Source organism: Coptis chinensis, chromosome 1 (assembly GCF_015680905.1).
Source record: "Coptis chinensis isolate HL-2020 chromosome 1, ASM1568090v1, whole genome shotgun sequence".
NCBI classification, from domain to species: Eukaryota; Viridiplantae; Streptophyta; class Magnoliopsida; order Ranunculales; family Ranunculaceae; genus Coptis; species Coptis chinensis.
Window position 1 is genome coordinate 62,265,356 of NC_141456.1, and position 24,132 is coordinate 62,289,487.

Below are 24,132 nucleotides of genomic sequence, written 5' to 3' on the forward strand. Positions count from 1 at the left end.
TCTCATTTTGTTTTAAATATGCATATTGTTAAGCATATTTTGTACTTGTGATCAAGCGTGTGATGTTAGGACTTTAGGCATTGGAATAAATAAAAACGACATGTTTTCACACAAGTTTGGATCTGAGTTGTATTTTCCGGGAATAGGATGAACAAATAGCGAACAATACTATTACTTCCACAAGCATGGAATGTATAGTACTTATAAAAGATAGTACTTGTATATTTCTAATATATCTTTTAGAAGCGGATGCTTTGGTAGTGTTACCTTCAAGATAGTAATTTCCAAAAATATGATCCTTTTAAAAGCGATGGGGGAGGGTTAACTACATAATTTCAAAAGATGATCCTCATAAAACATAGGGTTAGTTGGTTAGTTTTATATTGAAGTAATCTACTGAATAGACATATTGATCATATGCTCTATTTATTCCTTGTAGGTGGGAAGAATGTGGATGTTTTCATGGGAGAACTATTGCGAAAGCTTCAAGCGAGCTATTTTTGTAGTGTAAATTTATGAACACTTTTTAAATCTTGTTTAGTAGAAGCTTGTGTTGTGTTTGGTTTCTTTAGTTTTACGCTTTTACTTTTCTTTTGTACATGTTTAATGTTAATACAAGTGGAATGTATAGTTTGGGACTATGTGGAAGGTGTAATGTTAAAATATATATTGAGTATTGAGAACACAATGTTGTGTAAAGTTTTCTTTTTTTGTATCTATAAAAAAGTAATGTAGTTATTGTTCTTGTTAGGACTTGTGTGGGTGAATGAAAATTCTAAGTGATTCTTGGACATATTATTTAGAGTACGTGGATGTAGCCCCAAATTTGGGGCTAATTGTGCAATATATATTTTTTCAAATTAATTCAATTTTAGTAACGCCATTTTGGCGTCACAAATATTAGTGACGCCATACTGACGTCACAAATTTGTGATGCCAAAATGGCGTCATAAATATTAGTGACGTTGTTTTGGTATCACAAATTTGTGACGCCAAAATGGCGTCATAAATATTAGTGACGTCGTTTTGGCGCCACAAATTTGTGACGTCAGTATGGTGTCACTAATATTTGTAACGTTAAAATGGCGTCACAAATATTAGTGATGTCGTTTTGGCGTCACAAATTTGTAACGTCAATATGACGTCACAAATATTTGTGACGCCAAAATGGCGTCACAAATATTAGCGACACCAAATTGTGACACCAAATTTCTGACGCCAAAATGGCGTCACAAAAAATATTTGTGACATCAAATTGACGTCACAAAAATGCTGTTCTGGTGTAGTGCATATGGTGAAGTGGCCGGGTGTACGTATGACAAATTGACAACATGAAAAGAACTGAAGCTTGTTTTATAGTATATATATATATATTTTTTCCCTTTTGTTCTTCCTTCTACCAAGGTATTTATTGATTCAATGACGACATTTTGTAGCGAAGAAATATTTGATTTAATAGAAAATGTGAAATTTTTTATGTTAGAATTCTTCTCTGAAGTAGTTTATAATTTTATATATGAATACTCTAGGGAAAAAAATAAAAAAATAAAAATACAAACAAACAAACATTTTGCCACGACCGTGGCAATAAATACTTTTGGCAACCATCGAGCCTGTGACAAAATTTTTTTTATTTATTTTGACAATTGAACTAATTCAAATAAAAAAACAATGTCTTGCCACGACATGATCGTGGCTAAATATTCATTCTCTTGTAGCGGGGGCAAAAGTCGTGGCAACAAACTTCTTTCCACACCCTTTTTTGCCTTCGAGCGAGGCAAAAAGTTTTTTCGTGGCAAAACACATGTTGCCATGAATTTTGGACTTTTCGCCACCACAACTGGCCACGACAAAAAATCATATTTTTAGTAGTGATCTAAGTGTAAGATAGTCCATTTCAACCAACTAAAGTAGCAAAGGCAAGCCGGATTAGAGCGTCTTTTCTCTTTAAGTTAGTTCAGTTAAACCGATCTTAATGCAGGACCAACAAAAATCTAATCTAAGTGTAAGACAGTTCAGTCCAACCAACTAAAGTAGAAAAGGCTAGCCTGGTGTCTTTTCTCTTTAAGTTAGTTCAATTAAACCGATTTTAATGCAGGGCCAGCAAAATTTAATCTAAGTGTAAGACAGTCCAGTCTAACCAATAGAGGCATAAAAGGATAATCTAACTTGAACATGGAAGGTTTTTATAAATTAGTTTAATTAAACTGTTCCTAATGCAGGATCGGTACATCTCATCTATGTATAAGACGGTCCATTCCAACCAACAAAAAGGGGCATAGAATAGCCCAATTTGAACATCTACTCTTTTTAAGTTAATTAGTTACATTAAAATTTGAAATTTGAAATTTTGACAAAATATTTCGGTCCAACTTACTGAAGGTCATAATGTTAGCTCTATTAGGCCGACACAGACGTCAAATATTAGCCCAAAAATATTATTTTCAATGTTCAATTTCAAAATTCAAATTCAAATTTTGGGCAGGATTCGAGATTTCCCCGAAATTTAAAATCTAATTTAAAATTTGAAATTTTGGGCAAGAAATTTCAATTCAAATTTTGTGTTTTGAATTTCAAATTGGTTTTGTGTTATCACTAACTCCAATTTCAATTCAATTCGTGTTTTCATATTTTATTGAACATGAAATGAAGAATACAAACCAAATTACCAAAATAGTATTCAAAATTTGACTAAAATTTAAAATTCAAATTCAAATTTTAAATTTTGGGCGGGAAATTTCACTATATGCTCTGAACCCAAAACCCAAAACTGAGTTGTGTATTTAAATTCCAGAAATAATTTTGTGAGCCAAAATTCAATAATAAATTAATTTTGAAGTAAAGATAAAAAATGTTGTTCAAATTCAATTTCATTCACATTTCTATAAAGTACAAAACCTTATCCATAAACCTTAAACCCTTAACTCATATGTACATCTATAATGTAGTGGGGAAGACCATAAAATAAATATGTAACATTTAGGTGTGCAAACAATGGTTTGTAAGATTTTTTTAATTATTGTCTTAAAATCAAGATTTTGTTAGCCATTGTGGACCAAATTTTTGTAAATTACTTAAAATTGACCAATTTTGACCAACTAAACGGTTTATAAACCATAAACCCTAAACTGAGTCATGTATTTAAATTTCAAAAATAATTTTGTTAGCCAAAATTTAATAATAAATTTTGAAATAAAAAAAAATATTGTTCAAATTCAATTTCATTCACATCTCTATAAATTACAAAACCGTACCCATAAATCTTAAACTGAACTCATATGTGAACCTATAATATAGTAGGGAAAACCATAAAATAAATATTAGGTATACAAACAATGGTTAGTGATGATTTTTGAATTATTGTATTAAAATCAAGATTTTGTCAGCCACTGTGGACTAAATTTTAGTGAATTACTAAAATTAACCAATTTTGACCAACTAAACGGTTCATATCAGCTATCCAAAATGAAATAGGTTAGTATGGTCGAACTGTCTTTATTTGAAATGGTTGGTGAAATTGAATTTTGGTCCACCCATCCAATGCAGACAAAGTTAGCCTAATCTGAACGTCTTTTCTTTTAAAGTTGGTTCCAATAAACCGTTCTTAATGCAGGACCAACACAATCTCCTCTGTTTATGAGACGGTCCAGTCCAATTGTCCAATGCATACAAAGTTAGTCTAATATGAATGTCTTTTCGTTTTAGGTTAGTTCCGCTAAACCGTTCTTAATGCAGGACCAACAGAATCTCAGCTCCTCTATTTATAAGACGGTCCAGTCCAACCATCCATTGCAGACAAAGTTAGCCTCATCTAAACATCTTTTATTTTAAGGTTGGTTCCGATATACTATTCTTAATGCATGACCAACACAATCTCCTTTCTTTATTAATTGAAACTTCTCTTTATTGATTGGTCGCCGTCTTGGTCACTTGATTGAAACTTCTCTTCATTAAATAGTTCATTTGCCACATTAAAAACATCATATGCCCATTCCATTTCACTCATTGTCATAAAAAAAAAAGGAGAAAAACAAAAAGAGAGGTTTTAGGGTTGTAAATAGAAATAGAACAAAATAATTTGAAAAAAAAATATGAATATGTGTAGAGAAAGAAGAGATGTGTACATTAAGTTTCTTTGGAGAAGGGTGAGAAAAAAAAGGGTAGGTTTAAGAAAAGTTTTTTGAGAGTAAAATGACAAAAGTTGAAATTTGGGTGTTTTCACTTTTAAGTGGGGTCTGTCCTAAGAGATTATTTGGAGACATGGCCCGCATTTTAATTTTTTTAAATGGGATCTGCCTTGAGAGATATGGGGTCTGTATATAGCGATTCCCAAAAATAGCCATTGCGTTTGCCAAATATAACGCAATCCTTTACTTGTATGTTTTCGATTTCAATTGCATTTAGCGCTCTCATGCTGTCCCCAAATCCTAATAAACGCTATCTTGACTTCATACGTGGGGCACTTAAAGTTGACACATGTGACAAAATCAGCGGAGTATATAAGTTATTTAGAACCCATAAACTCATTAACTTTGGGGGAAACAGAAAATTGAAAGCCCTAAAAACAAAATCTGAGAAAGGAGCTCCGATGGTTGATGCATGGGATTAGAAGTCGCAACCAACATCAAATCGAGCTAGTCTTCAAGTACATCTTATTTTCTTTTGAATTATTGACTGTAAGTGAGTAATTTAAGGAGAAAAAATGGTTTTTTGATGGAATTAGGAGTTGGGGATTGTGTTGTTAGTGAGTTTACTTTGGTATTTGTTATAAAGGTTGGTTTTTTATGGGTAAACTTGGTTAGGGAGAATAATCTAGGTGTTGATATTGTTGCCAACTTGTTGTGTTAACCTTGAAATATTGGTTTTTGGTGCTCTTTGTGTCAACTTTTATTGTTCTTCACTTCTTCTGTTCTTCAGTTCTCTTCTTTTCTTCTCCAGTTCTTTGTTCTTCACTTCTTCTCCAACCTCCCTACACTCTCTACACTCTCTTTTTCAGTTCTTCTCCTCTATTTTTTTTTTTCTTTTAACAGTCCACTCAAAGTTGATTGTTGATAGCGGTGCTGGTGGAAGTAGTACTTGGTTTGCTTTTGAGTGATGTATTTTGGGAGGCGACAAAAAGGAAGATATGTAAACTGTAAAAAGAATCTAGCTAGTTGAGGTCCCTCATCCTTCTTACAACTATATCGCACCATTTCTATATACTCACAATTTAAAACATAAAAAAAAAATAATAATAATAGAATAAACTGTTGTGATCTAGTGTCTCCGACTTTTGCTAATACTGTTGTAGTGTTGTCATACCTTTGGATATTGAATGAGAAAATGTCAATTTTAGTACATGTGCTATTGAGGAGTGTTCAATCACTTCAATGCCCATATTTAATTAACTAATGGGGAGTTTTAAAGTCAAGAAATGAGAACGCATTTGATACTTGATACGGTAAGATTGTATTTCGAACGTAGAACTATTTGGTGATTTATATTTCGTATTAAATAATATAATGGCTTGATTACCTTCAAATTTTGGGTTCTATGCTGTGTTGTTTAATGGTTGATTATGGGTGCGTATAGGTTGTCGAAAGAGGGATTAGTGCTTCTTCAGTTTGCTCTTGCTTCTGGGGTCAGGCAGTATAATTAGAGCAAAAAGCAGGTGAGCTTTGTTTATATTGAATGTCACACACTCACACATATTTTATGTGGATCTACTTTGGTGCATGTTGGAGGTTTGGAAATTATTTTGTTGAAGGGTTACTTTGTTTCTATGATGTAAAATTATGTTAAGGTTCGACGGAAATTGTAGCACCAATAAGAGAAAAGCTAGCTATCTAGTGATAGTTGGAGGCTTGGAAGGAATAAGTATAGAAGGTTGAAAGCAATGTGGATTTAAGCTAACGAGTAATTGTTTGACGGCATGTGCTTGTTATAAGTACACATTGACTACACCATAACAGGCTATTTGCAACGGCAAAAAAACGTTGCTAATAATTTTCCCAACGCTTTTTAAGCGTTGCAAATATGGCGTGGGTAAAGTGTTGGAAATATTTGCAACGCTTAAAAAACGTTACAAACAGAAATTTTCAACGGTTATTGACCATTGCAAACATAACTTTCCAACGCTTATTATAACTATTTCGTACACAAATTTAAAATCTCTACAATGGTTTTTTATTTCACACACGCTTTTTAAGTGTTGGTAATTTGTTAAAAATTTTACCAACGGTTTGTAACCGTTGCAAAGTTGCTAGTTAATTTTTAAAAAAAAATAATTTAAAATTCGTTTGTAACGGTTATAAACCGTTGCTGATGGGTTGCTAATAAAAAAATAATAATTTCTCATATTTTGTTACGAGACCAGCTAAACCTACAATAAACAATGTATCATAGTTGCCAATTGAAATAACTGAGTCCACAACTATAGATGTTAAAAATTCTTTTTCACCACCAATCAGCTTTGAAAAGGGTGAGGTCTTTCCTATAAAAAATTAAAAAAAAACTTTGAAGAGAGTGTGGTAGCAGCACACTTTGCGAACAAACTCTTCTTTTCTTCCATACTTTTCCCCTCTATACTCGCAGCAAGTTCCTTAATTTTGCTAATTGCCTGAAATACAAATAGCAAACTCATGGCTTCTAGAACAATTTGTCATGAACATATCCATCCAATCAAACCAAAAGATCCAAATTCCTTACCAAATTGGAAGCAACTCGAAAACTACGTATAAAGACTTTGAGTGGACACCATCCTCAATGAAAGGTTTGGCCTCCTTTAAAAACTCTCCCGCAAAAAGAACTACTCTAGTGGTTCCATCACCCACCTATAGACAATAAATCCGGTCATTAAAATTACAAGTGAATTCCAAATTTATCCCTAAAACCTAACCAATACAATTATTAATGATACTCTCTCAACTTTTTCTGAGACAATGTCCTTGTTAATGTCATTATCTTCTCTAAAGTATAAGCTGTTAAATATTGTAGTAATGCAACCATCGTAACCCACTCTAAGATAAATATAAACTTTAGCATAAAAATTTCACTCTTTTAGTCAGCCAATCACTAAAATTAGTAAATTTGTTTTCTATTGTATACCTCAGAATCTTGAGACTTGGCAATATCGACAAGAATCTTAGCAACAGGATGAACAACATCAAGAAGTTTCATAATAGTAACACCATCATTAGAAATAGTAGCATTGCCCTTGTCATCATGAATCAATTTATCCATTCCTCAATAAGAAACATATACGCAAGCCAGAGTTGCATAAAAGAACGACGTAATATCATAAATATTAAAGAAAATAGATCTACCTCGTTCCCAAAAGTTTCAATAAATCCACTGCATAAGTCATATCATAAATGTACTCTTCATGGGCGTTAAAAGAATTGCAGCAAGTATGTTGCCTTGTATCCCAAACCTATGGAATGAAATTTATAAAGCATCAGGATAAAAAAAAGTAAGTAACTAGTATTTCATCAACAAGCATATAAATGGAGTTTAAGATTAGTAATGACTAAATTGGATGATGAAGTCTAACAACAAGATAAGATACTCCACTTTAGTTCTTCTTACCAATTGAATCGTGGGATTTAAAAGAAAATGTCATCTTTAAAATAACTTTAGCTATCAGTATGCATCCAAGGCCCCAGGTTTGTCCGAATTTTTTGCGGTTGAATTTTGAGCAAAGATTGCAAACGTGGCAATCCAGAGTTACAATAAATGTCCATGTCGGACACCATCATATGTGTACACACATTTTTACATGCTCTATCCTATGTACTGTCACCGCCACCACCTACACAAATTTTGCTAAACACCCTACTCAAGCCCATATCTTAAGGTAGTGCACGCTCTTATGGTATTTACTCCTAATTCAACCCATATTCTAATTCAACCCACACTCTAATTTGAGAGCCCAAACTAGCATTCACGATGACCCATCGTAAACCCAATACAAATAAGATGATTTATCGCCAGAAACTACCAATTAAAGAGTAGCATCACTAACCTTGAAAAGTTGGAGGCAAAGTGACCCAAAGTAAGTTCTTCAAACTCCATGAATCAATTTTATATTTTGGAATTTGCTTTCGCCTATAATGGGCTTTGCAATATTCTTTGCAGCCTTTGCGGATGGCCTAAACAATAAACGACAACAATTAACCCATCAAAAAGAGTATTAGAAGGCACTTGCATGATTAATAATTTTATAAGCTTTAGCACACACCTTGTCGGATAAGGCCACATGAGTTCAATAAATCTGTTGAGCCAATCAACCTTTAATGGAAAAAAAAAAAAAACAATATGCGGATAATTATCGGGAATCAATCTAAGTTTCAATATAGAAAGTAGACACAAGTACTAGAGACATACACGATCATAATCTGGATTCTTCACCCAGAAAGGAATCTCTGGAAGAATCCGCTACAAAGTTTTAGAATCTTGCTCAACCAGTTGACGAATTGCGGGATCCTGATCAATTCAACCATCATTGTCATTGATACTATGCAGCTTAAACAAAATAGTTACAACACAAACCACACTTATAATAACTTTTATAAAACGAATAACTAGATGATGCTTCCCTCAAGAGGTATCCGTAGAAGAAAGTTTTGACAGGATGACACAAAAATCCAAATATAGACCGGCAATAATTACTGTACAGATAAGTTTATGTTAGCATAGCCTTTCCCCTAAGAAATACCGGTGTATCATCTCCAACTATGTAAAAGAAGTGCATTTACATCACTAACATCTTACTTCAAGTTATTTAAAGTTAGAGACTGCCTTCTCAATCCAAAGACAATATCAACTCCTAAAAGTGAAACAGCTTCTAATATGACTTCTAAACAAATCCAAAACATAATCCCATTCATATAATATAAACAACAAAACATGATTATGTTGAAAAGAGAGAGAAACTGACCTTAACATCACTGGGTTGAAAGTATACAAAGAAAAAATAGCCAATCACAAGACCAATTGAGATCCCCATTCCAAATCAACATAAACCAAATACTTAAGTAAGAGAGATACTTAGAGAACTTGAACAATGTCCGTACATTCTACGTTGCTACGGCAAAGAATTTACGGATGAGAAGAATGGTGATATGGTTTATAATATGTTATTAGAGTGAACAGAAACACCGTACGCTACTACCTGGAAGCCATCACTCTTCTACCCCTATGGCCTATGATAACACCAAAATTCCAAACAAAGCAATCACGGCATACTGCAGTCAGTACTATTTAACTTAACCATCCTAATCAAGCTCTATGAAATGCAATTTTATCTTATCAATTTCAATGAAAAGTTTATTAAATCAAACAATAACCCATATGCATATATAATCTTTATAAATCAAAGACATGATAACCCTTAAACAACAAAACATACCCCTTGGATTCTCTTTCCAGTAACAGGGCACTAGGCTAGTAGGGTTGAACACCGAACCTCAATTTACAAAATTCAGTGAAAACCTTCGAAAGTTGTCACTCAAATGGAGGCATGCAAAAGTAATTTTCTGTAAATAGAACAAGAAAGCCTAGGGGAACACAAACTATTGCCGTGAATCAGACGGGGGGTAAACATGTTTGCACACTTTGGGCTCAAATGTATATCATTCATAGAAGGCACGGAGAATCAGATTAAATATGGATACCAAGGCACAAACTAAGACCGTACTTCCCATATTCTGAACTCTGAACTCCCCAACAATGAGGCAATCCCAGGCATAGAGCTCATAATAGATAGGTCTGCCACACCCTCTCTCTTTCTCAATTATATTTTGATTCTCGAGTGCCCACATGTTCCCATTTGAATAGAAAAAAAAAACATGTAATGTGCCTTGTGATTCCTACATCTAAGTCCAGCTTTCTCAGACACCATCTCTCTCTATCAACACTTAATCTGTTATCTAAAAAAAACATTTAATCTGTTAGCTTATGAAGACAGATCCTCATTCAATTAAAATACCGAGTTTATTATAAGCAACTTTTCTGCAACCGCAAATGCAGCATTCTCTTTTTCATCAAATTATTTAAAATTGTAAGTTTAATTTCAAAGTTTGTAACTATAAGCAGATTCAACATCCCTTAATAAACACGGAAGCAATAAATAAATCAAAATTAGACCCTTCAAACATTGGTAGCTTTCACTACTAGTCTGTAGTATCTCAGGCAGCAGCAGTCATAACTCACAAGTCATAACTACATAAATAAATGCAATCCCAAGGAAAAGCAAGAGCCTAAAAAAGCAATGTTAACAACCCCAGCTAGTATTGGGATTCAGTTGTCTTTAGTTCTTTAACATTTAAAGTTCCAAGTACCTTAAAAATATAAAATCAATTATTTGAAGGGGAAAAAAATGAAGCTAGTCTTATTTATGAAACAGTAGTGAAGCAAACAAGGCTAAAATAAGTAGCATAGCTCAGGCACTGAATAGAGGACTAGAGAAAGAGAAAGATCAGCGTGGAAAAAGGAAAAAGTGCTTTTATCATTGAATTCCAAACACATGCACCCACACAATAGCACTTAACATTCTCATTAAACCCTTTCTCTCTCTCTTCTATTGTACCCACATAAATGCGAAGTTACCCGGCCTGGTTTCTAGTGCTCAACAAAAGAAAGCTAAGTAGGTAGGAAGTTTGAAAGAGAACTCAGAGAAATAAGAAGAAGAATAGGACAGATTTGTTTGAAAAAGAAAATGCAGCTTTGCATATACGTTTAGATCTCATTGGAAATCGTTTTATACAACTTTCAACATTCCAAGATGATATAAAGTGAAAAACAAGAGGGGGTGTGAAAACTCTCAAAAATAAATAAGATCATGAGACCTTGATGAAGAGTATGTTTCTTCTTCTCTTCACACCAGCATGTAGAGGTGAAATCAGTCCATTTATGTAAAACCCCTTAAACCCTAAAGGCATATATATGCTATACTAAGTTTAGATAAATCTGAAACCACATTGAAGACTAATTCTCTATTTGTCAAACAAAATAGCTGCTACAACTTAGAAGAAACACACATAACCACTACTGGTATGAGCAATGGCCCATTAACAATAATGCACTACCAACAACAACTAGAAGAAGATTTGATCCCAATCCAAACACCACCACCACCCAACACCACCAAGAGATACCAACAACAACATGAAAGCAAGAAACAAGAGATGAAGAAATGACTCAAGTTGCATCAAATAGAAAATTTGTGATTAGGAAACGACGTTATACAAGAATGATAGTCTTTGGTGAAAGCGAGTAATCATTCTTGAACTATGAAATTAAGCTTGTCCTAATTCTTAAGTTAAGTTGGTTGATGACCGGTGGACCGTGTCTAGTGAGAACGGTATGCCTAGTCACTCTCACTTAACTACTTCGAGTTTATTTGTTTAGGTTAAACCGCTTTTAGGGACTTTTGGGCCAAGCACCTAACACTCTTGAAAATACCGCTTGTCGCTAAATAGAGGCATTAGTGTTCGTTGGGTTACACCGGGTTAGGTATTGTGTACCTTTGCTCGATACAAACACTACCAATTATTGGTTGGCTAAACAGACTTCGTTTACAATTCGGCCTAACTTCTCAAGATAAAATTATCGCGATTATGTCCGCATCACAATCCACAAGTGATCATCCCTCACTAGTCACCAATGCTTTAAGAAAATCCCGAATCTAATTGGCCATGCATATCATTTTTCTTAGAGACCATAATATTTTAGTGGATACAAATCTACGATTGTTACTTTATTCCATTGACGCGTTCTCCTACAACACGGTCCCACTTGAAAGAGAAGAAGAAAAATTAGGGACCAACAAAAACACCAACCATCGGATCAAAGAAGAGGAATTAGATACCAAGTGACGCTATGAACTTGAGACAAAATATGGGGGCTGTGGACACTAACTAAAACAACCACTAGCTAAACATCCATTTCTAAGACACTAACTAAACTAACTAAAACAACCACTAGCTAAGAAAGGAATGAAAAAAACAGAATTCATCCATTTCTTGCAATGTCGATAATCAGGACTAGTTAATTAAGTTCGAAACTCACCTTCGTCCGAATACTATTGTTATTCAATTTTTTTTCTATTGTTTGCCATTATCTGTGAATACATAAACCAAGTGCTTCCTATATATATATATAATAATAATAATAATAATAATAATAATAATATTTCCATCTTAGTAACTAGAAAGAAAATGAAAGATTATTACCTCAAAAGAAGAACGTACAAGACTTGAGATTATTACCTCAAACTGCAAGAAAATACGAGGAATGAATGTCAAAACGGACTTCCAAACTCCTTGTTTTCTTCTTCTTCTTCTTCTTCTTTCTTTACTAGTAACGACTGACTCGGTCAATATGAAATTTGATTTTGAGGAGTGCGAAAATTAGGGATCTTGAAATAATGCGGCGGTGAGAGAGAGAGAGAGGAGAGAAAAAAAAGTTATGTTTTATATTTCGATTTTTTTCGTTTTCCGCGTCATGAAATTTTTAAGTTTTTAATTTGTAACACTTCTCCAACGCTTTTTAAGCGTTAGCAATTAATTCCGGAAATTCACCCAAATAAAGCAACGCTTTACAACATTGTCAACACTTATTTAACGTTAGAAACTTACTAACGCTAAATAACTGTTGCAAATCAAAAAAAGTGCGTGTTGCAAATATCCTATTATGGTGTAGTGTATATATTAATTGGCTGTCTTCTTACTGCTGAACTCAGTATATAGGACAAGGCACCACACTGATAATGAGATATTAGCAACGCACAATATTTTTACCTACCAACACTTGTTCACCGTTACATACTTAGTGTGGTGGCCAAATATCGTACATACCGATATTCGCCATTATTTCAATAAAATTCTAATACAATATATGCATGAGGGCCGATATATGCATGATAAATTTTATGTACAAAGGAAAGAGACAATGATGGACACATGTCAAAAAGTTATTGGATGAACACATGTGGAGCAACTATAAAAGGAGTGGAGACAAAAGAAAAAGGACGACATTCATATAGACACACTTTACTTTTTATATTTCTCGCATGTAAACAGAGAGAGAAAGGGTGAGCAGTGTAAGCCACCATTAATGGAATAAGAAAAGCTTAGTAATCTTTATTTATTCTCTTCTTGCATCTTACATTGGCGCCATCTGTGCATCGAAGACAAGAAAACTTTTATTTTCTTCTTCTTCGATTTCAAATCTACGTTCTTGATAAAGAAGAGATGGATTAGTCAATTGAGTTTTTTCTTGATTTCCACCATTAAAGCTTCATGAAAAAGCTTTAAACAGGAAGTGCAAAGAGAAAAGAGGAAACAGTAGAAGAAGTGATGATAGTGTTTTCTTGGATGGCTTCTTGAAGAAAGTTAGTTAAGATAATGAATTGATGAAGCTAGAAACATTGATGATGCATTTTGATCTCAAGTCTGGATAACATCCAAATTTGATACCGAACTAAAGTCAGTTAAGTTTATTGAATTCTTTAAATTTAGTTTAATATACACAACCCATTTTTTGAGTTCTATAAATTGCAATTCTATTCTATAAACTGTTATATGATGATTTCTTAGTACATGAGATTCATGGGGTTTAACACGTTTTTGAGGATGGTATGAATTCAAGTTCGCTTTCTGCTATGGTGATGATGAATTATGGGCTGTTTTTATTGATGGGTTTTGCTGTTTTTGAAGAAATAAGGTATCGATTTAAATTTTGTGAATTTGGTGATATACAATTTCATAACCGATACTAGGGCGACTTGGATACTGACCATTTTCGATGCCGAGGTCGAGGTCGATATCAACTCAAATTTCGATACCGATATCCCATATACAATCACCTCACTACCAATACTGGGGAGAGGGTCAACATCAAGCCTTAAATCGATGTACAGAACTTGGTGGGAACTAATGCTTCTGAAAGAAGGGATTGAGACGCTCAGTATTTGGTTTCAGTATCGGATGGGGGAGACAACTTCAGAAAAACAAGTGAAACTGAAATGTAACAAGAAACAAATTCCAGAAAAGGTTAAAGGTTTTGTTCAAAGTGAGGTGCTGATGCAGAGGATAGTGGTGGCCAAAATCAATCTTTTGAAATAGAGAATAGCCGATACCAGAATATTTTTTAGTGGCCAGTTTCAAGATTAGTAAATTGGGTCGACATCAAGCCTTCAGAGGAGAACTTCACTGCCAACTCCGATACCCAGCTTCGATACCTCAACCTCAACCCAGCTTCAACACCCAATACCCAGTACCCAATACCGATGCTGGGGGCGACTTGCCATGGTCGATACAAATACTGGGGGCGTCGATTCTGATACCCGACTTCGATTCCTCCCTGATCTTAATATCAAACTTCAAAACCATAACCCAAATTCGATAACGAGTCAATATTCAACAACAAAATTCAATACCGACACCAATCAAATACCAACAATCAAATTTTGATACCGAACTCCCAGAAACTTCATTAAGATCTCGTTTCTCGGTAGTGGCCATCGGGGGATGTCGGAAATCAGTTGAATACTTAAAATGGCGGAAATTAAGAGAAGAAGGGTTTAAATGATAAATTGGGTGTGGAAATACAAGATGGGCTATAGAAGTCAGTATCGAATTCACAAAAAACAAAGGAATTTCAAATTCGATGTATACTTAAAAGTGGAGATGAGCGATGGTGGACTTCCTTCTTTGGATACTCATATTTAGAAATCAAATTTTAAGGTTGCTTGAGAAGAGGGATCTATTAAAGGAAAGCCGATATAATGGAAATCCAATATAAAATTAATATTTCGATACTGGGTATCAAAGTTGATCACTTGGAGGCAAGTAGTCAATATTTTTTCCTAGCCGAGGCTCGAGGTACAATAGATCACATGGGCTGATTTTTTATTATCAAATTAGAGGCTCGGGAAACTAAATCATTTTCGATAGCCGATATCCGATATGAACAAACTATTTGAGGGTGAAAAATCAAATACCGATATGAAATTATCACTTGGGCGCGATTTTTTAATGACAATATGGATCGATCAATTGAGATTGGATGAAGAGCTCAAAAAATTTCTTTTATAAAAAAAAATTTCATTTATCAAATCCTATTTCGAATTCAAAAATTTTAACTGTCAAAATCTTATTTTGAATTCATAAATTCATTTTATGAAAATCAAATCCTATTTCGAATTCAAAAAATTTCATTTATCAAATCCTATTTCAAATTCAAAAACTTTAATTGTCAAAATCCCCCTCATGTATTTTGTCTCACAAGTTATACATTCAATAAAAATATTGTTATTTCCAAAATCAATATCTATGCAAATACCACATATACTTGTATTTCTAGAATTATATATTAATAGCAGGAAAATCAAAAACCCTAGTGATCTATAGATCCTCATCTCGATACCAGGTGAAACATAAACCCTGGTGATATGTAGATCTTCATCTTGATACCAAGTCAAACCTAAACCCTGGTGATCTGTAGATCCTCATCTCGATACCAGGTCAAAAAATCCAATTCTTGGCAGAAATGCGAGTTCAGGTCAAAATTAAATCCTGGTGATCTGTAGATCCTCATCTTGATACCAAGTCAAAAAATCCAGTTCTTGGCAGAAATGCGAGTTCGGGTCAAAATTAAATCCTGATGATCTGTAGATCCTCATCTCGATACAAGGTCAAAAAATCCAGTTCTTGCAGAAATACGAGTTCGAATCAAAATTAAATCTTGGTGATCTGTAGATCTTCATCTTGATACTAGGTAAAAAAATCCAGTTCTTGGCAGAAATGCGAGTTCGGGTCAAAATTAAATCCAGTTCTTGGCAACAATGTCGAGTTCGGGGTACAAAAAAAAATAAAAAACAATAATTGCAAAAGTTGCCATCTCGGATTTAGAAGTTGAGATTGGATGAAGAGCTCAAAAATTTTCTTTTATAAAAAATTTTCATTTATCAAATCATATTTCGAATTCACAAACTTTAATTGTCAAAATCCCATTTTTTCTTTTTATCAAAGATCAAATCATATTTCAAATTCAAAAACTTTAATTGTCAAAATCCTATTTTTTCTATTTATCAAAGATCAAATCTTATTTCGAATTCAAAAATTTTGATTGTCAAAATCCTATTTCGGATTCAAAAATTCCTTATATCAAAATTCTATTTCAAATTCAAAATTTTCAATTTCAATTCAAATCCTGGTATCTGTAGAATTATATCGATATTCAGGTCAATATAAAAAAATCTTGGTATTTGTAGCCCATTGTCTCGATACCAAGTCAATATAAAAAAATCCTGATGTCTGTAGAATTATATCGATACCAGGTAAAATATCAAAAAATAAAATTGCCATATCGGATTTCGAAAAAATGACATCTCAAATTTCAAAATTTCAAAAAAAAAAAAAAAAAAAAAAAAAAAAAAAAAAAATCTAATGCTTCTCGGGAGGGGGCAATGTGGTGGCCAAATATTGTACATACCGATATTCGCCATTATTTCAATAAAGTTCTAATACAATATCAACATGAGGGTCGATATATTCATGATAAATTTCAGGTACAAAGGAAAGAGACAAGGATGGACACATGTCAAAAAGTTATTGCTATAAAAGGAGTGGAGACAAAAGAAAAAGGACGACATTCATATGGACACACTTTACTTTTTCTATTTCTCGCATGTAAACAGAGAGAGAAATGGTGAGCAATGTAAACCACCATTAATGGAATAAGAAAAGCTTAGTGATCTTTATTTATTTTCTTCTTGCATCTTACACATAGTAACACATTTTAAGCGTTGGATAGTGATTTAAGCGAGACTGTTTGAGATACTAGAAAGGAAGGGGGTCTATTTCTGGTGGTTATACGGATGTCTTGTGTGAGTTAGATTGTGCAATTTCCTGTTTTGATTTTGAGTTTTGGGACTTACGTACTGTACGAAGATCAGGGAACTTCGTTTCAATATAAGCAGCTGCTTGCTTCCTCTTTGATTTATATGTCAATTGTAGTTTCAATAGAGCAGATCAACGCGTTGAGTGGCTACGAGCATGTGCGTACCATCTCCCAAGGACCCAACTATCATCTTCTTAAGGTAGTAAGAATCACCACTTCTGGACCACTCTTGTTTTTTAGAGTTCCCTCAAAGTTTTATTAACTTAACTTAATCTTATTGCATGGATTATGTTAGTATTGGTATCTCCCTCACCTGCTTTATATACCTTTCTATCTACATTAATTCATTTATTCTTCTATGAATTTTTCATGTCGTGACATATATATTTAGTATTGTAGTGGAGTTTTGGTGTATGTTAAATATATTGTGGAGACATCACTTGAGTATGATGCAAAGTGTTTAAGAGTCGGCGAACATAGAAGACTATAAAACACGTCATTAATTTCTTAGACTATGTTGCTATACTCTGCTCAATTCTCTATTATAGCAAGGTATATTACTTGGGTCAAATATCAGTATACCTCAAATGAATATATGACTGGATTTATATGTAAATCTTGGATGATGTCTGATAACCCGTAAAAACTCAATTAGATTACTCTAACCTTATTCTTACGGTATCAATATTTTATTTCCTACTCTCACATATAGATTCATGCAATATATATATAGTCAGGATTCGTTCCACTCTTAACTCTCAAGACTTAAACAAATTCAATTGAACAAACACAAAAAACAATGGTGAGAGTAATGTGTTATGTGAAATTTCTATTCTACGATTATACTACGGATTCAATTTATACTAACAAGATACGATAATTCAACTACAGAAATACTACGTTGATTCTATGATAAGGAATTAGGGGGGATTTGATTCCACCTTAACTCAACTTAACTTGCTAACGAGGAATCGTCATAATCCGAATTGAACTGCTTCGCAGAACAATTGGTTCTTCCTAATCCCTAATTACACATGACATTTCTACCAATTATAACTAGCATGTGAATGATTGAACCCATTCTCATGGTGACTAATCATTTCTAGAGTGGAAAGGAATTACGACTATTCTACGCTAACACAAATCAAGCTTTCATCAAGGCTTCGCAACCCCCTCTAATAGAGGTTTAGCCGAGAATCATTCCGCAATCATTTCCATATGAATCTAAACTAAACATAATATCAAGATTCCAACTTTACTAATTTAACAAACAATAATTGAAATCTAATTAATAATTAAGAAATGATATCAACAAGAATTTAAACTAGATCTATAAATGTAATGACAAAAAAACGAATTGAATAATAATAAACTATTTTATTAATCTAATCAAATGAATAACAATAATGTAATACTGAAATTGAACAAGAATTAACTAATGAATTAATGTAAAACTAAATCTAGATCTAAATTATTCTAATCTAACCCTAGCTACCATTACAAGGAACTAGTTTTCTAAATAAAACTAGATAACTTAAGAACTAAGATTTTTTTTGTTTTTATATGTTTCAGATCTAAAATCGTGCATGGGCTTGGAGCCATGTTTTGGGCCAGAGAATCAGGCCCAAAACTCAATTCTTTCAGTCCAAAAAGGCCTCTTCAACTGGAGTTGGCTTTGACAAACTTTTCGTCCACTTTTACTCCTCTGATTGGGTCAAGGCTTAGACCATTGGAAAGCTCTTTCCGAACCGGTCGTTTTGACATAAGGTAGACCCAATTCCGAGGTCTGAGTCCAAAGATATGGTCTTCGGAAGTTTTGCTGACTTTGTGCACTGTTTCTGCCCGTGTGGACTTTGACTTTTCATCTTTTGATTGGGCTTTACAAAGGCTTTGTCTTCTTGAAAATTGGCCTTTAATCACAGAACTCCTTAGCAACCGACCTTTGCTCCTTTATCTCGCTAAAGTGGCACATTTCTGCATATAATGGACTTTGAAGCCTGAAATGTATAAAAACACGTAATCAGTATTAACTCTTACTTATTATTCACATAATTAGTCTAAAAGTACGATTGTTAAGGGGTTAAAACTACAGTTTTGGGCTCTTATCAATGTCACATGTTAACTTATCATGAATCTAGTTCGTTAATTTGGTTGCTATGTTTATTATTTTTGTAGAAAGATCGTGAATCAAACGTTCGGAAATTGGAGTTCGTATTATACTCATGTGAACTCATAAAAGTGAAGAGGGAAATCTTGGTTCATGTTTTATTTGTTAACTGACCGAGTGTTGAAATTCCATGTGTTCATATACATGCAGATCATGGCTCACCTCAATCGATGACATCAAGATTGCAAAACCACCAATTAACGATGACAAAGAAGAATTTGATATGTTCGTCATCATCTCATTGCTTTTGTTCAAGCTTAAATTTAATTTCTTGCTTAATTGAATACAAATTTCTTTTTTATTTCTTCTTACAATATGCATTATTATTATGTTTCAGCTTGAGATCGCTGGCATCAGAAGTTCTTATCGATGAAGATCGACGTAAAGATCAAGGGCGAGTGTAATCGATCTTTTTAATTATTTTTTGCTTATTTAATTATGTATGGTGGTTTTTATATATAATTGATTTACGTAAATCAATTATTTATAGACAGGTTAGATCAATTCTTGTGGTATTACATGAAGAAGAAAGACTTAAATATGGTAGCAAATATCTTGGAAGTAGATGCTAATCTTCCTCCTCAGAAAGACATAGGTATACACACTAAGCCTTTCATTGAAATAATATATATACTTGTACATCATATGACACTTGAAAAGAGCTTAAACCCGAGTACCCCCCCCCCCCGCCCCAAATTCTAAAATATTCACTTCTAGGATTCTAGTACACCCAAATTTTAGTTTTAATTACCCACCCCCAATATGCTTAGAACCGAGTTAGGCCCAAGTCAAATTTAAGTAGGAAGTTCATAACCCATATCAATTAATTTGATAAGTTAATGGTCTTAGAGAAGAAGGCAGATCATTGATTGGATCAACAAGGAATAGATATGATGTTGTATGATTCTATCACCTTTTTCCCATAAAAGGGGTTCCTTCACTGTATAGTTACTTGTTAGACTACTTTGTTTTTTTCCAACACTGTAATTTTTTGGTGCTAGATGTACTTCAGGACATGTTATTTTTCTTTCCCCTGTGCGTAGTCAATCGTGCTACATTGCTACATTATTTCCAGCTCAATTCTAAAGTCTTTTAATTGGGACCTTTGGAGGGTTTTACCAGGTTTTCGGGCCCTTTTTCTTAAGTAAAATGATTTATCTACATTGGTTTATGGCAAAGAAAGAGGAAGTCTGTGCACTCACCTGTGGATGCCTTCACATTTTGTGAGCTTAAACAATGGTCCTCAAGGGCAATTTGAAACTGCAGTGTGATCCTGTGTTGGAACTCCGAAAAGTATTGCTTGGGTGAGATTAAGCCTGGGTAGGGGTCCATCCAATACTACTTAGCTTTGCATTGTGCAATTTACTGTATGTACAGTTTTCAACCAGACTTTAGTAAGAGACTCATGGTGCCACATGTTTGCAGAAAGGGCAGCCCCTCTAGGACGCACGGTTAGTAAACTAACATTTTGTCTCAAGGCAAAAAGATGTGTGCTAATGCTATGGATTCACATGCATGCATATGGGATATTGTCGATCAAACTAGTAAACTACTCTAATTTTTTACTTCTTTAGGTGCTGAAGCTTCTATTTGAGAAAGTTCTTTCCAGAACCAATGTTGCTGATGGTATGTCCAAAAAGTCTAGGGCTTGCCTATGTTTGCCAACGGAATATGCAAAAACAGATTTCCCGATTTTTCCCCAAGGTGCAAACTCAGTGACCATCAAATGTTTAGACGAAAATCGAAAGTTGTGGGCGTTTGGCTATACAACTTCCCGAAGTTCCTATTATTGTTCTTATAGTTGAAAAGTTTGATAGGTGCCACACATTCCTCCTTTAATTTCTTACACCTGTAGGATTTGGAATGGATTGTTACTAAATTTCATAAATTTATCGTCAATTTATCCTTTTTTTCTCCTTGTTGGCCAGGACTTTTGTTATAGTTGTTAAACAGGAATTCATGTATTCATTTTCTTAAAAATTCTTCTACTTAATTGTTCTCAAATGGGTTAAAGACGAGTAACGTGGCTAGTATTTGTGACCATAAAGTTTGCATATGATTTTCGCTTCTTTACATTAATTTTATGCATTTATGTGTTTCCTCAAGTATAATGAGATTGTGTGATACAATGGATCCATAAGTTCAAAATGGAGGAGAGCTCAAATAATTGAGAGGTTGATGGTTCGATTCCATCTGGATCCAATTCCTTTTACATTCACTAATTTAATAATTTTAATATACTTTTGAATTTTTTTATTTTATATTAACAAAAACAATAGCACTTTTCCTAACGTTATAGACGTTAAATAGCGTGAAAGAAACGCTATCATTTGAGACAGAAACGCTATGGAATCTATTGCATTTTTAACAAACGCTATAAAAAAAACGTTATCATTTTGATAGTGTTTCTGGACACAAATGCTATCTTAAAAAGCATAGCATGGCTATAGATAGCATTTTTAAAAATGTTATCAAGTAAATTTGATAGCGTTTTTTGAGTGCTATCTATAGCCTTTTGTGCAGTAGTGCTCTAAGTATAGATCTTATGTCCTATGCTTCTAAACGCTCTACCAGCAGAAGACATTTCACGCAGCCAATGCAACCAGCCTACATACCCTAAGTATACATACGCAACCGAACTACACCCTATGTACGTCTCCCCATGCAGAACGTCGCCAGCCGAAGCCTAAGATGTTCCCATCTCCTATAGGCATAACAGTATGGCTCCATCACATACCATCTTTATGCAACAACACCACTACCTCACCAACTGCAATCATCACACTCTTCTGCAATTAATCACCGTACCACACACTCTTCCACGTCACCAACTACAACAATCATGCTTCTTCACCAACTGTACAATTCAGCCATACCTTCAAGCATGACTCATATCCTATTGTCATCATGACTCACACCATGCTCCACTTCTGTAAAGGCCAACCCTAGAACAATAGAACTATGTTGGTTTGATTCCGAATACATAGACATCTTCCTCCAAGAAGTACAGTAATTACCAAACACCCAAAAGCTTCTCCGATAATCAGTACTTAGTTTATTCTTAATATCATTTAGTGTAATATTGAGGTGGGCCCTAAATAGATTCATTTTGGTATTTACAACTTGCTAAATTAAAATGTAAAAGTCAATTTACATTGTGTGGCGGTGCAGTAACGCGTGCACCTCGGCCAAGTTCAAGCTAGCCTGCGATACACATGCTTGGTTAATAGACCCATGGTCAAGTACGGTCTATCATTGAACTGTATATCCTCTTACAGGCTGGGCTCCAGTAATATTTTATACTTTCTTGGCTACAATATCCACAACTATCTAGAATATTGGCCTCCATCCGATCCATATGAACTGGAAAAAAAACTAAAAAAAGAAAAAAGATACACGACTTGACTCTTTTAATTAGGGACCATGCACCCATTGCAAGCACTTGTCGCTTCAAATACAGACATGATCACGTGCAAGCTATTCTACATGATATGGTTGGGCAATCATGTGTACAGGTGAAGAAAGAGGATCATGTTAATCATTTTACAGACTATTTTTTTTTTATAAAACCTTCATACATTATATTAAAATAGGTAAAATATCCCTAGGGCAGTACAAATAAAACTGTTTAGGACCATTAGAATTAGTCCACTTTGCTAGCTTTATAGCCCATTCATTCCCTGTTATATAAACGTTCCTAAATGAAAATTTTGTTATATTTGTTAGCTTCCTGTTCATCTCTTCTATAGCAGCGCTACGATCCCTATTTGAGCTCGTCGATGGATTAGTGATGAGTTTGATCACTTGTTGAGTAGTTCCTTCAAAGATCGCATTCACCACTCCCTTTTGTCTGACGAGATCAACTGCAAATTCTGCGGCAAGAAGGCTAGCTTCAGTGCGAGGGAGGGACTGCATGTGTTGGGTTGCACCAGTAACACACACTCCATTCCAGTCTCTGATAATCGTTACAAAAACACTAGAGAGCTTAGATTTTGTAACAAACCATTGTAATTCACTTTGAACTGACCAAAAGGAGGAGCAATCCATTCCCCCTCACTTTCAGAAGGTTCTATCTGTTGTGAAAAGATAGCTAAGGGGCTATCCACAGTAGTCCATTCCTACCAGTCAGCAAAAGCCTTGGCAAGAACTTGTTCATGGTTAGGTCGAACAAACCTAAACCGACAATCATTTCTATGCCACCAAAGGTGGTACAACAAAGAAAAAGCATATAGGGAAACATTCTCAGAATAACTCTCTGCCTTTAAAAAAGTTAAATCATCTTTGAGACATAAAAGCTCCACTCTCCACTCTGAGCCCGAGCCAAGAAGAAAACCAGAGTCTTTTGCTCCAAGGGCATTCAAAGAACAAATGATCCAAATCTTCCGATCGATCATTGCAAAAAATGCTAAAATTCTCCACATTGATGTGATGTTCCACCAAAGCACTACTAGTGGGCAGTAGTTTTTTGTCAAGTTTCCATAAGAAAAGTTTCACTCTTGCTGGAATTTTGAGCTTCCATATTCCCAACAGATCCTTATTTTGTGGATTAGTTGAGCATTGACCTTGTGACATGTTATGAGAGCAAATAAAATCATAGGCAGACTTTACTGAAAAATTCCCATTTGGAGCTGGATTCCACAACAGTTTATCATAAGAAGATGGCCGAGCTTGCACACTCTTGATAGAATCAAGAACTATAGTAGGAACCAGATAAGAGAGGCGCACATAATCCCAAGAGCCGTTGGGATCCATAAAATCATCCACTGTAAGTTCAAAGTCCACACATGGTGGAAGAGGGGTGACAAGGTCAAGAAGAGCCCATGGTTTGTTCATCACCATCACCCATTGGTCAATCCAAAATTTCACCAATGCACCATCCCCCAATCCTCCAAAGCGCACCTAATTCCACAAAAGACTTAACTTTTTTCAAACCTTGGCATATAGGAGAAACATCAGAAGTTTATGTAGTAAAATTATGTAGGGTAAGAGTTTTGGTATACTTAGACCTCATGAATTCACTCCAGAGCGACTTTTCTGTCATAGCTCTCCAGAAAAGTTTGCAAAGGAGTGCCAAGTTAAAA

General features: G+C 34.3%; 1 long non-coding RNA gene across 4 annotated transcripts; it reads right to left on the minus strand.

Annotated features, from left to right (window-relative positions):
- Positions 1 to 6,308: 6,308 nt before the first annotated feature.
- On the minus strand, positions 6,309 to 14,837 carry LOC147524871 (uncharacterized). Of its 4 annotated transcripts, XR_015220912.1 has the most exons (8): positions 13,778 to 14,837; positions 12,213 to 12,254; positions 8,365 to 8,463; positions 8,219 to 8,268; positions 8,003 to 8,129; positions 7,305 to 7,411; positions 6,688 to 6,812; positions 6,309 to 6,598 (listed from the first exon to the last, which is right to left on the minus strand). It is a non-coding gene; the product is annotated as an uncharacterized LOC147524871 (long non-coding RNA). The 4 variants fall into 4 exon arrangements; XR_015220913.1 differs by lacking the exon at positions 12,213 to 12,254 and having other exon boundaries at positions 13,778 to 14,733; XR_015220911.1 differs by lacking the exon at positions 13,778 to 14,837 and having other exon boundaries at positions 12,249 to 12,552.
- Between the last annotated feature and the right edge of the window lie 9,295 nt (positions 14,838 to 24,132).